General features: G+C 38.7%; 1 long non-coding RNA gene across 1 annotated transcript; it reads right to left on the bottom strand.

Annotated features, from left to right (window-relative positions):
- Positions 1 to 8,061: 8,061 nt before the first annotated feature.
- Positions 8,062 to 10,070, bottom strand: LOC309506873. Its single transcript, XR_014208959.1, has 3 exons — positions 9,984 to 10,070; positions 9,774 to 9,889; positions 8,062 to 8,741 (listed from the first exon to the last, which is right to left on the bottom strand). It is a non-coding gene; the product is annotated as an uncharacterized lncRNA (long non-coding RNA).
- Positions 10,071 to 10,443: the final 373 nt, after the last annotated feature.

Below are 10,443 nucleotides of genomic sequence, written 5' to 3'. Positions count from 1 at the left end.
AGTCAGCAGCTAGCAGCCATCGAGAAATACTTGAAAGCTCTTCCAGTTCTGACAGCTGTGTCAGAGCAGACAAAGGCTATGGCACACATGGATGCGGATAACACCAAACACCACGAGGACAGCCAAGGTGCAAAGGAGGCAGAAGTTGTAAGGAAAATAACAACCAGATGATCAATCCTTTCACATGTGAAGAACAGGAGCTGATCAACATTTCAACAGGCCACAAAGCCACATCTCGCACACCTCACTCTGGCACTTTGTCTGGTCTTGTTCATGAGTAAGGAGGACTCACCTTCCCATCTGCACTTACATCCTATGAAGTGTATGATACGTATGTTTGTCTCCCATCCTGTTTCTCCAAGTCTATATCGTCTTCCTGATCTCCTTCATCTTCTCCTTCCTTTTTTATTGTATATTTCCAAATAATGGAAAGAAATTGAACACCTGACTCTGCCTCAGACAGAGATTGGATTCAGCTATTTCTCAATATTTCAGTGATCTGATACTTAAAAATGCTTATCAGTTGTTATAGTATTTGTTTTATTTTGAGCTGCTGATGTTGCAGAAGTAAAGGCTTTATACTATATTTAAGGTTTGGACATAGGTCTTCATTTTTGTCATGCTGTGTTTAAGCATTTTTTTAAAAAACAGAAAGATCCTTGATTTTTGTGTGGGTAAAGCTTGTATGAAAAGAAAATGTAAGAATTTTAGACACATATTAACTGACTACATATTTTATGAAACCAACATGAATACAATTCTCTCTTTTTTTCTTCACAAACCTTTCCTTCTTTCTTTCTTTCTTTCTTTCTTTCTTTCTTTCTTTCTTTCTTTCTTTCTTTCTTTCTAACCCGATTAGATCTCTGTAAGAATGAAATGTCAGTCTTTGAACATCAATCCATTACTGCGATCTGCAGGACAGAGGCAGACAGTCCTGATCTATGGGAATATTTCCTTCTCCTTTACAAGCTGTCGCACAAGACAGAGTCGAGACTTCCTCTTGTTAATGTCAGTTTGCTAAAGGTGCACTATGTAACTCCTGCAATACCAGAGTTCTGCAGTTTCAGAGAACCTGCATTTCTAGAAACCTGTTTTTTTTCTTTCAGCAGTTTCAACTATTCTATAGCACTTACTATTCAATTCTAACCTAACCAACCACTAACCCATAACATAGTCTACCCATTGGAAACCCTCTTGAAATATTTAAATAGTCTGTGTGAGACTTCAATTCATTAGTCGCAGCGCTGTAAAAACAAGGTAAAATAGCACAGTTGGTTCAGCAAATAGGTTTTTATATGACGTTGAGGATATCGGTTTAGTTAGGAAGTAAGCTACGTTATTTTTTAACGCAATAGAGCATAATATTATTTGCGATGAGCTCTGAGTCTGAACCCTGGTAAAGTGACACATTGATGGCGGCCGGTGGCATACTGACGGGGATGTCCATCTTTATCGACTCTCTTATAGCTGTTAACATTGTTTAAGGTGATTAATGATTATTATAATGTTTTTTGGGGGTTTTTTTTATCAATGAGTAGTTAACCAATCACTTCTCATTTCTCTACTACCTCATTAATAGAGCTTTTCTATTAAAATACAATCTTATTGTATTTTGTCGACTAAAGGCCCAGGTATAGGATACTTCATCTTCCGCGTTCCGCTCCGTCTCACTCAAATGTCAGTCATGTTCTCAGATTTCAAAGTATATCAACCGTGGATGAGTTCGACACTTGCGTAGGTTATCACTTACATTTTCACCCTGCTCATAATTTACTCACGGTTAACAATTAATTCATGGATATCCATACATTGACATTATAGACCCTGGGTTAACGTTCTTATTTGCATATTTGTAAATTAATTGTCATTGATTAAATGAACACAGCAAACAACCTGTTTACATGAGGCGCTAGCATTGTGCATCCTCATAACAGAGTCCGACTGCTGTCAAGTTTTTCCTGAATGGACTTTTCAGACTATAAAGATAGGAATTGAACGCTCTTCTTCACTCCAAAAGATGCGTTTTCCATCGCCATTTGACATTTTCCACTCAAACATACTGTATGTAGCCGGTGAATTGGTTACCAGTGGTTCTAATTAGAGGGTTTTTAGGCAGGCACCTGAAAGGAGGCCTCGAGATGGGGTCCGGTCTTATGCATTGAAGAGTGCTGTCTGATAGCACTTCCTTGGCTGTTTTTTTGCATAGACATGATCTGGGTGAGCAGGTATAAGTGAATGAGTGAAAATAATGTTTTATTTTTAACATTACATAGCTTTGTTTCACTAAATCAGGGTATCTAGACACAAACATTGTGGATTTGGCCGATATGGCCAAAATAAATCCTATGTCTGTATTTTGGGGCTGAATGGCGATATACAGTAAATATCTTGGTATTTTCTACCTTTTTATTTAAATGAGAATTATGTATTATGTATTAGTCGATTATGTAAAAAAAAAAAAAAAAAAGTTTTGTTGTATGATTTATTTTTTGTTTATTAAATTGATTTATCTTTTTAAATAGGTTTATTCCTTTTGTATTAATAACTTTTTGTTGAGTATGTGACATTTTTTATGTCACCTTTGCTTTTAAGGAAGATGTTGTCCTTATGTTACACATACAACTCAAACGCTGCATCCGAAATCACATACTGTTTGAGATATATATGTACCATAGCGGACGGGCATGCTTTTGGAGTGAAGAAGATAATAATAATATAATATAATAATAATTTATTACTGTTATTATTAGGCTACTTTTATTATTAGATTAATATTATTTAATTTGCCCCACCTTAGTTTCATATCGCATCACCTCATAACCGACACACTGCGAGGATAATAAAAGATGAGATAGATTAGTTTATGCCTCATTATAAATGTTTTAAAAACATTTAGGTCTATTATACAATGAATTATATAGGCTAACTACAGTTATATAATAATTACACTGCAATAATTAGTCATCAGTGAAAATTACAAAATTACATTTCATTAAAAAAATTTATCTACGTATATGAGCCCATTCACTTCTGTAATTAATGAGAAAAAAAAAAAATGCCGCCCTCCCCCGAAGATAATATTGTGTATGCCATCATCTACTGTGGTTAAAAGCACATTTGACGATAACCCTGGGTTAAGCACAGTGTGAAAAGCCTTCTTGTTGCTACATCCTCATTGCTAACTTCTGATTCAAACTATGAGCTTTTAATTTTTCATAGATTGGAGACAGACTTACTTCTGCTGAAATAGCTTTCTTTAGATAGCGATCAAGTAAGCGATTTATTTCTACCTTGACAGTTTCAATTTTTAAATACGAGTTATTGAGCTTCCAATAAGACGTTCTTATTCCCTTGTCTAGTGCGAAAAAATTAATTTGTATCATAATTGCTTTATGGTCCGTCAAAGGAGTCGGGTGAACAGAAACTTATATATCTTCTTTATTTAAGTCCTTTGATATCAACCAGAAATCTATGCGCGAGCAGCTACTAAGATTCTTGTTGGACCAAGTGAATCCTGAATCATCTGGAAATTTTTCCCTCCAAATATCTATTAAATCGTATCTATCCAAAAACAGATTTAGTGCTTAGTTGACAAAGAATCCTTACCAGGGGGCCAGCGATCAATTTGGTTATTAAGAGTGATGTTAAAATCCCCTCCAACAATAACATATGCACTAGGATATTTAGACAACCAGTGTTTCATTCTACTTTCTATCAAGTTAAGTAGTCATGAATTTTCTGCATTGGAGTTGTAGCCGTACATATTAATAACTAAAATCGTAATATTAATAACAGATATAACATGAATAAGAAAATGACCATTACAATCCCCTTCAGAATGTAAAACATTGCCATTAAAACGATTCAACAGAGTAATAACACCAGCTGAACGTTCAGAACCATCGGAAAACCATACATCACTCCCCCATTGCGATCTCCAAAATTTGCTATCCTCAGGAATAGAATGCGATTCTTGTACAAAACAAAAGTCGGTTTTAAATTGCTTGAGAAACAAAAAACAGCTTTACGCTTTATGATATGTCTCAATCCTCTGGCATTTAAAGATAAAATCGAAAAAGACATTAACAACAAACTTGAAAAATCAAAAAGAAAAACCCAATGTCACCTTTGTAACGGAAAGTAAATATCCTTGAGAGAACCGAACACGGCGCATCAACACCAACAGTGACAAATGAAGTCAATTAACCGCTGAGCAAACAAGACCTTAAGTGATCTTTACCTGAACTGAAAAGTCCCAAAAGCACCCATGCGGGCAACATATGATACGGGTATTAACACATTAAGACATAATGTCCTCGCCACCTATTGCATTCCGCTGATCCTCCTCGATCTGTTGTAGACGAAGTATGCCACCGATGAAGGCACGCGCCCCGACAAAGTACGCCGATTTCCCTTCACTACGTGCCTTTTGAATGGCAGGCCATAATTTAGCTCTGATCTCCTTAACAGCCTGCGGAAGATCTTCAGCAAATCGGAGGCCCTTTTCGCGTAAAAATTAGTTGTTCTTCGCCGCGGCCCAGACTGCATCCCGGTATGATCTCGATAGAAAGCGAAGTATGATGCCGCTTGGTTTTGTCATACCCGGTTGCCTCTTTCCTAGACGATGTACGATGTCATTTGCCTCCGCCAATTTTTTCTGATCTTGAGGAAGTATGGCTTGGCAGATCTGAATGGTCTCGATCTTAACATCCACAATCGATTCCGGAATTCCATAAAGTTTCAAGTTCCATCTTCTTGAGTAATTTTCCAGCTCTGTGACTCTGACTTCAAGAAGAGCGACCTCTTCTTCTTCTTTTTTCATGCATTTCTCCACATGTTAAACCCTTTTTTTCACATCCTTTCTCTGCAGGCGAAGTCGATTGTCATCTTTAGACCCTCTATTTTCACGGTATTTTCACCTACCATTTTTTCAATGGCGTCCGATCTTGTGTTGATTAGTGACGAGATATCAACAATGTCCGAGTTAGATGGAGAGCCTGCACAATCATCTCTTAGAAGAGCTTTTTTAGGTGCAGGAGGCTTACATGGTGTAGCCGGGTACGAGGGAAAATCATCTTCAGAGGCCAACAAGGGCAGCTGGCCTACCGAGTTAGTGTAGTCATGACAGCTGGACACGAGAGGGTTTGCCGAACCTGTTGCAACTGCCTGTTTAGCTGCCTTCATTACTCTCTTTTTATCCCGTGTAGACATATGGGTAATCGATTGATCACATACAGACTCTGCTCAGGATCTAAATACAGTCAGTCACTTAGCTTTTGTATTTTTTACACACGCGCTCGGTAAAACAGGAGCGGTTAGGTCGCCATCTTGGAAAAAAAAGGATGATGTTTCATTTCTTTCATCCACAGTCGACTGGGTGACGTCACGTGTCACATTCAAGACACTAATAACAGAAACCCAATGCTGAAGAAAACCAGCACTGAGGGGCCGATCACACCTGACGCGTTTTTTGCAGTGAGAGGCGCCTATTTTCAATTGGTTTCCTATGGCAGCGAGCGTTTTGCGCGCTGTTTATGCACCTGCTGCGCCTCGCGTTTTACCGCCTGCTGCGCCTCGCGTTTTTGAAGTTGAAAAAAAAGCAACTCCGAGCGGAAAAAGCGCCCGACGTCATCGCGTTTTTTTCCACTGTCCAATCGAATGAAGTGAGAGGCGGGCCTTCCGTTTAAGTGATGAAAGCTACAGTTGCTTGAACGCCAGGAGAGTGCGATGATAGAGGATAAACTTGTGGTGCTCTCGTGGGTTACCAGGAGCTTAACGACTTCACGAACCGTAACTACCTGTTAACAGAAAGTAAAAAAAGGTAATAAAAGGCTGATTTGACGTTTACTTGACTGACAGGACAGCTGTTTCATTGGTTGCCTAGCAACATAAAAAACGCAGCGCACTGCTCGTTCTGTGTAATGTAAAGTGCTGTGCACCTCGCGTTTTCGAACCTGAAAAACCCCGTCAGGTGTGATCAGCCCCTGAGGCAGAACATTTTGAGGAGCGGAGAGCGGATGCTCAGTCTTCGGGTATTGAATTGAGCACTGATCTTATATCGCCATCTAGTGTTCATTTTCCGACAGAACAGCTTATCAAACAGCATTATAATAATACATTTCACGCATACCAGCGCCAAATTTACCGTGACGTGGGATGTTCATTCATTTCTTTTATCCACACTCGACAGGGTGAAGTGTCACATTCAAGACACTATTAAAATAAACCCAATGTGTCGATATTATGCTGTTTGTTGTTGGTGAAATCTAAGACATTCTTTGGGCATCTGTTTGGACTTAATACAATACAGTATCCTGGGGGTTTACAGCAGAGACCCGCGGCATTTTATTCAACTCTTTTTCCCGTTTTATAGGCCTAGTTATCTCATTGTGAAGTAAAATGTTCGTATTGACTGAATTCCCCGTGACACCGGTTCCTCTCACGCATCCAGACGCATCTGCGCTCATTATGATCTCTCTTTTCCTCAGGGTAATATGCTGAATCCCCAGCTGACTGAATCCAGTAGTTTCCATGAGTGGATCCTGACATCCACTGAGAGGAACCTGTGGAGTGTGTGTGTGTGTGTGTGTGTGTGTGTGTGTGTGTGTGTGTGTGTGTGTGTGTGTGTGTGTGTGTGTGTGTCCTTCAAACATATGAAAATATGACATATGAAATCCTTCAATACTTTCAAGCACAACAGCGTGATTACTGGGTTAACCTGCGCCTTCAAGGAAAACTCGTGTAACCCTGACTTAATACATTTAAAAAAAACAATAATGAAATATGAATTGTAAAACTATAAGTTATTAATATATATTTTTTTTTTTTTTTTCTTACGTGGTCAGCATGGGCCGCATCAGCATTTGTGACGGGCCGCATGCGGCCCGCGGGCCGCGGGTTGAGAACCACTGGTATAAACAGACTTACTTGTCATCAAAATACTGTATCATTTTAGCAAGGACGGCAGGGTTCACATCTCCCTGAATGCTTTGAACACGCAGATGAAGCAGACAGAGGACGACGACACACTTCAATGATGCCTGAAGTGAAAAAAATCACTAATTTCAGCACAAAACTCATTAATTAATAAATTCATGCAGAAGATGATCTGAAGGACCAGAGTGTTTAGAAAAGAAAATAATGTTTATTTATTGAATTGAAACTTACCATTTTGACTGCTTGAATTATGAGGAAGAAGATGCTTTTATTTTCAGATCTGAAGCTCTGTTGTTTCTCTTCTGATGATCAGGAGGAAATGAAGCACATATAAAGACCCGAATGTAAAGACAAATTCGATTAATCAATTAACATTGCAAACATTTGGTTAACTGTTGAGAGATTGAGTGAATGCACAGGTCAGTTCCTGAACATTTACACACTAGACCTGAATGACATTGAGATTGATCACAAAGATTAATATTTACCTGTAGCTCTTTATTTACCTTCAGTTTCACTGAAGAGCAACAATACACCGTGTTTCACTGTAGTTGTTTTTTAACCTTTGGCTGATATAAGCAGCATCAAGGCTATTTCACACGATCACGGCTGTTATTGTGTCACTTTCAGTGTAGACTTGATCAATTATTTTATGTACAGTGTGATGGATTTTTTATTTTTATTTTATTAATCATAACTAACATTTATTTTCCTTGCAGGATTAATATTTATATGCTTTTGAAACCCAAATGTCCTTTGGCCAAAGTCAGTGTGTGTGTGTCTGAATCATGTCCGAATATAACAAAAGGGGAAATGAAACCAGACAGATAACTACATTTATAAACTCATAATTTTAAGTAAACAATAATCCAGATTTCCTTTTACCTAGTAACAGAAGGGTTTGCTGAATTGTATGAAGAACCAATCATATTGTATTAAAAATTATGTATCATGTCATCTTTACCATAAACACGTTTGTATTATTTTTGCTGGTGGGATTCTCTCTGAAATTGGTCTGGTTAGGTGCAGCAACAATTATAATCACTCAAAACTCTTCAGACGAACACAGACAAAGCGATGAATCTTTCATCTCGTGCCCTTAATGCATGGACAAAACAAGTTTATTTAGGTGCAAGACATACAGTGATTTGAAAATATGCAGATATCATTATTGACATTAAATCGTTTTTTTTAAGACACACAATTTTGATTTAACATCTCACTGCCAGCATCTTCACACTTATAGCATTTAATTTGACTATTTTCCTTCACACAACGATAGAGAGGCACTAGATTATTAATCTTTGCAAACTGATCTCTGACACCAGTCCAGTCTTTGCGCCAGATCTCTTGGAAAACTAAAGCCTTAATCCCAGTTCTCTGTGTGTTTAGCCAGTTTGAAAAGTCATACAAAATAGTGTCAGCTTTATCGTTAATGCACTTTTCTATGCAAGGTGAGTAGTAAGTATACAAAACAACACACTGATCATCATTTGGCATTCTCAAAATTTTGTCCAGAGATGTATTTGTGGCATCTATAGGATAGATAAGAATATATTCAGAATGCAATGTTTTTCCAGAAGAACTGGCCATTTGGATCCAGCTCGGCTTTGCAGCAGCGAGACTGAATAAGTCTTGTGTGACTTCACAAAGCCGTCGCTGACCATTAGTCTTCATTGAAGGCACTTTCCATTTCGTTCATGTTGAAAACCGAATCAAGACTGAACTGTTTTGTACACTGTTGATATGGGACCCTGATGACTACAGAATACTGATAAGGCCTGTCATGGTTGCTTGACTGTAACCTAGAAGACAAATCACAAATATTGCAGTTTTCAAAAACTAAAACTTGTTTCTGAGACAGAATCAATAACATTTTTCCTTGCTTATGCACTGTGGCAAGCAGGGCGGGGCCGAGAGCCGTGGGAACAGAGCTGGGCCAGCGGTGCGATTGCTTATGAGCGTCACCTGCTCGCCACATCGACCTTGATATGCCCGATATCACAGTCCCGTCCTCACTCCCGCAGAAACGGTTTACTGCATTCATTATGTCGGTGTAAAATCACAGCTGTCAATCATGACGTCACATTTCCGTTTTTATTCCACCAAATAACTAAAACCATTCTTATTTAAACAAAAGAAAGAAAGTAAAAAACACTTACAGTACATGCACTAACATACACCAGCATGTTAAAAACTACATAAAATGACAAAATATCTTTGGAAAGAATGTATTTGAAGTGTAATTTGATTGCTTAGTTTCCATCGCGTCCATTAGATTTCATGGGGTGGGCTGGTTTATGACCTATACTGGGACCAGCCACCTGGGGCCGATCAAGATGCTTTGGTTTCACTCTTCAGGACTTGTGCGGCACGCTTGTTCACCACTCACCATGTGTTGGAGGAGTTAGAGGGTCGTCCACCCAGGGCTATCCAGCACCACCACCAGACATTGTGGATTGTGGAGGAGTTCGTCCAGCTGATGGGGAACTGGATGGCAGTGTGTTTTGGGTTATGATATGACAGTGACAAGAAGCGAACTGGGAGAGAGAGGGGGACGTGATCGGAAAAGGTCCACGAGCCTGGACTCGAACTCAGGTCGCCCGAAGCGCAAGGGCGCTACATGTCGGCGCTCTACCCACGAGGCTATCGGAACCGACACGTCGTGTTTTATGTTTGTGTGGTAGTGTTTGTGTGGTTGTGAGTTTGTTTATTTTTGGATTAAAGTTTTGTGTTAAACATTTGCCGGTTCCCGCTTGCCTTTAACTTTGCTACATGCACATTCAGCATTAACACATTTCACTTATTTTACTGTAATTGTGCAAATATTGACTTACTTGTCATCAAAATACTGGATAATTTTAACAAGAACGTTAGTGTTCACTTGCTCCTGATCGCACTGAATACACAGATGAAGCAGGCAGAACATGAACATCCTCAGTGCGCCTGACGCCTAAAGTTAAAACAACAAACCTGATAAAAAAATAAAAAAAATTATAAAAAAACACAAGCAACAAAACAAAAAAAGCCATGATGAAAATACTTACCATAATGAATTTTACAGAAGAAGGGAGACGCTTCTGAGCTCTTCAGAGAAGATGTGTTTGGTCTCGTCTGACTCAGAGAATATTCTTTCTGTGATCAGCCATATGCAAATAAACTACTTGCAATCTTTAACAAAGCAGGCTGTGTGAATGTTCAAAAAAGTGTTTCACATTTGCATATAATTCAGTCCATATCAGTTATAGTCTGCAAATATTATAGTCTCCTCTCTACTGCAGTCCTGCAGAGGAATGGTCCATCAGAAAGTCCAACACAATTGGATTAGTAAATATACAAGTAACAATTATGGATTTCTTCAAGACTTCATACAGAAAGATACAGAACATGCCAATTTTAGCTAATTTAACAGTGAAGCAACAGAAGTTGTTTTGATTTCTTTAGTGTTGTGACAGAATTTACTTTGTAACCTGAAAGAATGTTCGTTAGTTTCACGAGTTCACATCT

This window comes from Leuciscus leuciscus, assembly GCF_965113295.1.
Source record: "Leuciscus leuciscus genome assembly, chromosome: 9".
In the NCBI taxonomy this organism is placed as follows: Eukaryota; Metazoa; Chordata; class Actinopteri; order Cypriniformes; family Leuciscidae; genus Leuciscus; species Leuciscus leuciscus.
This window is presented reverse-complemented; position numbering and strand designations above follow the sequence as displayed.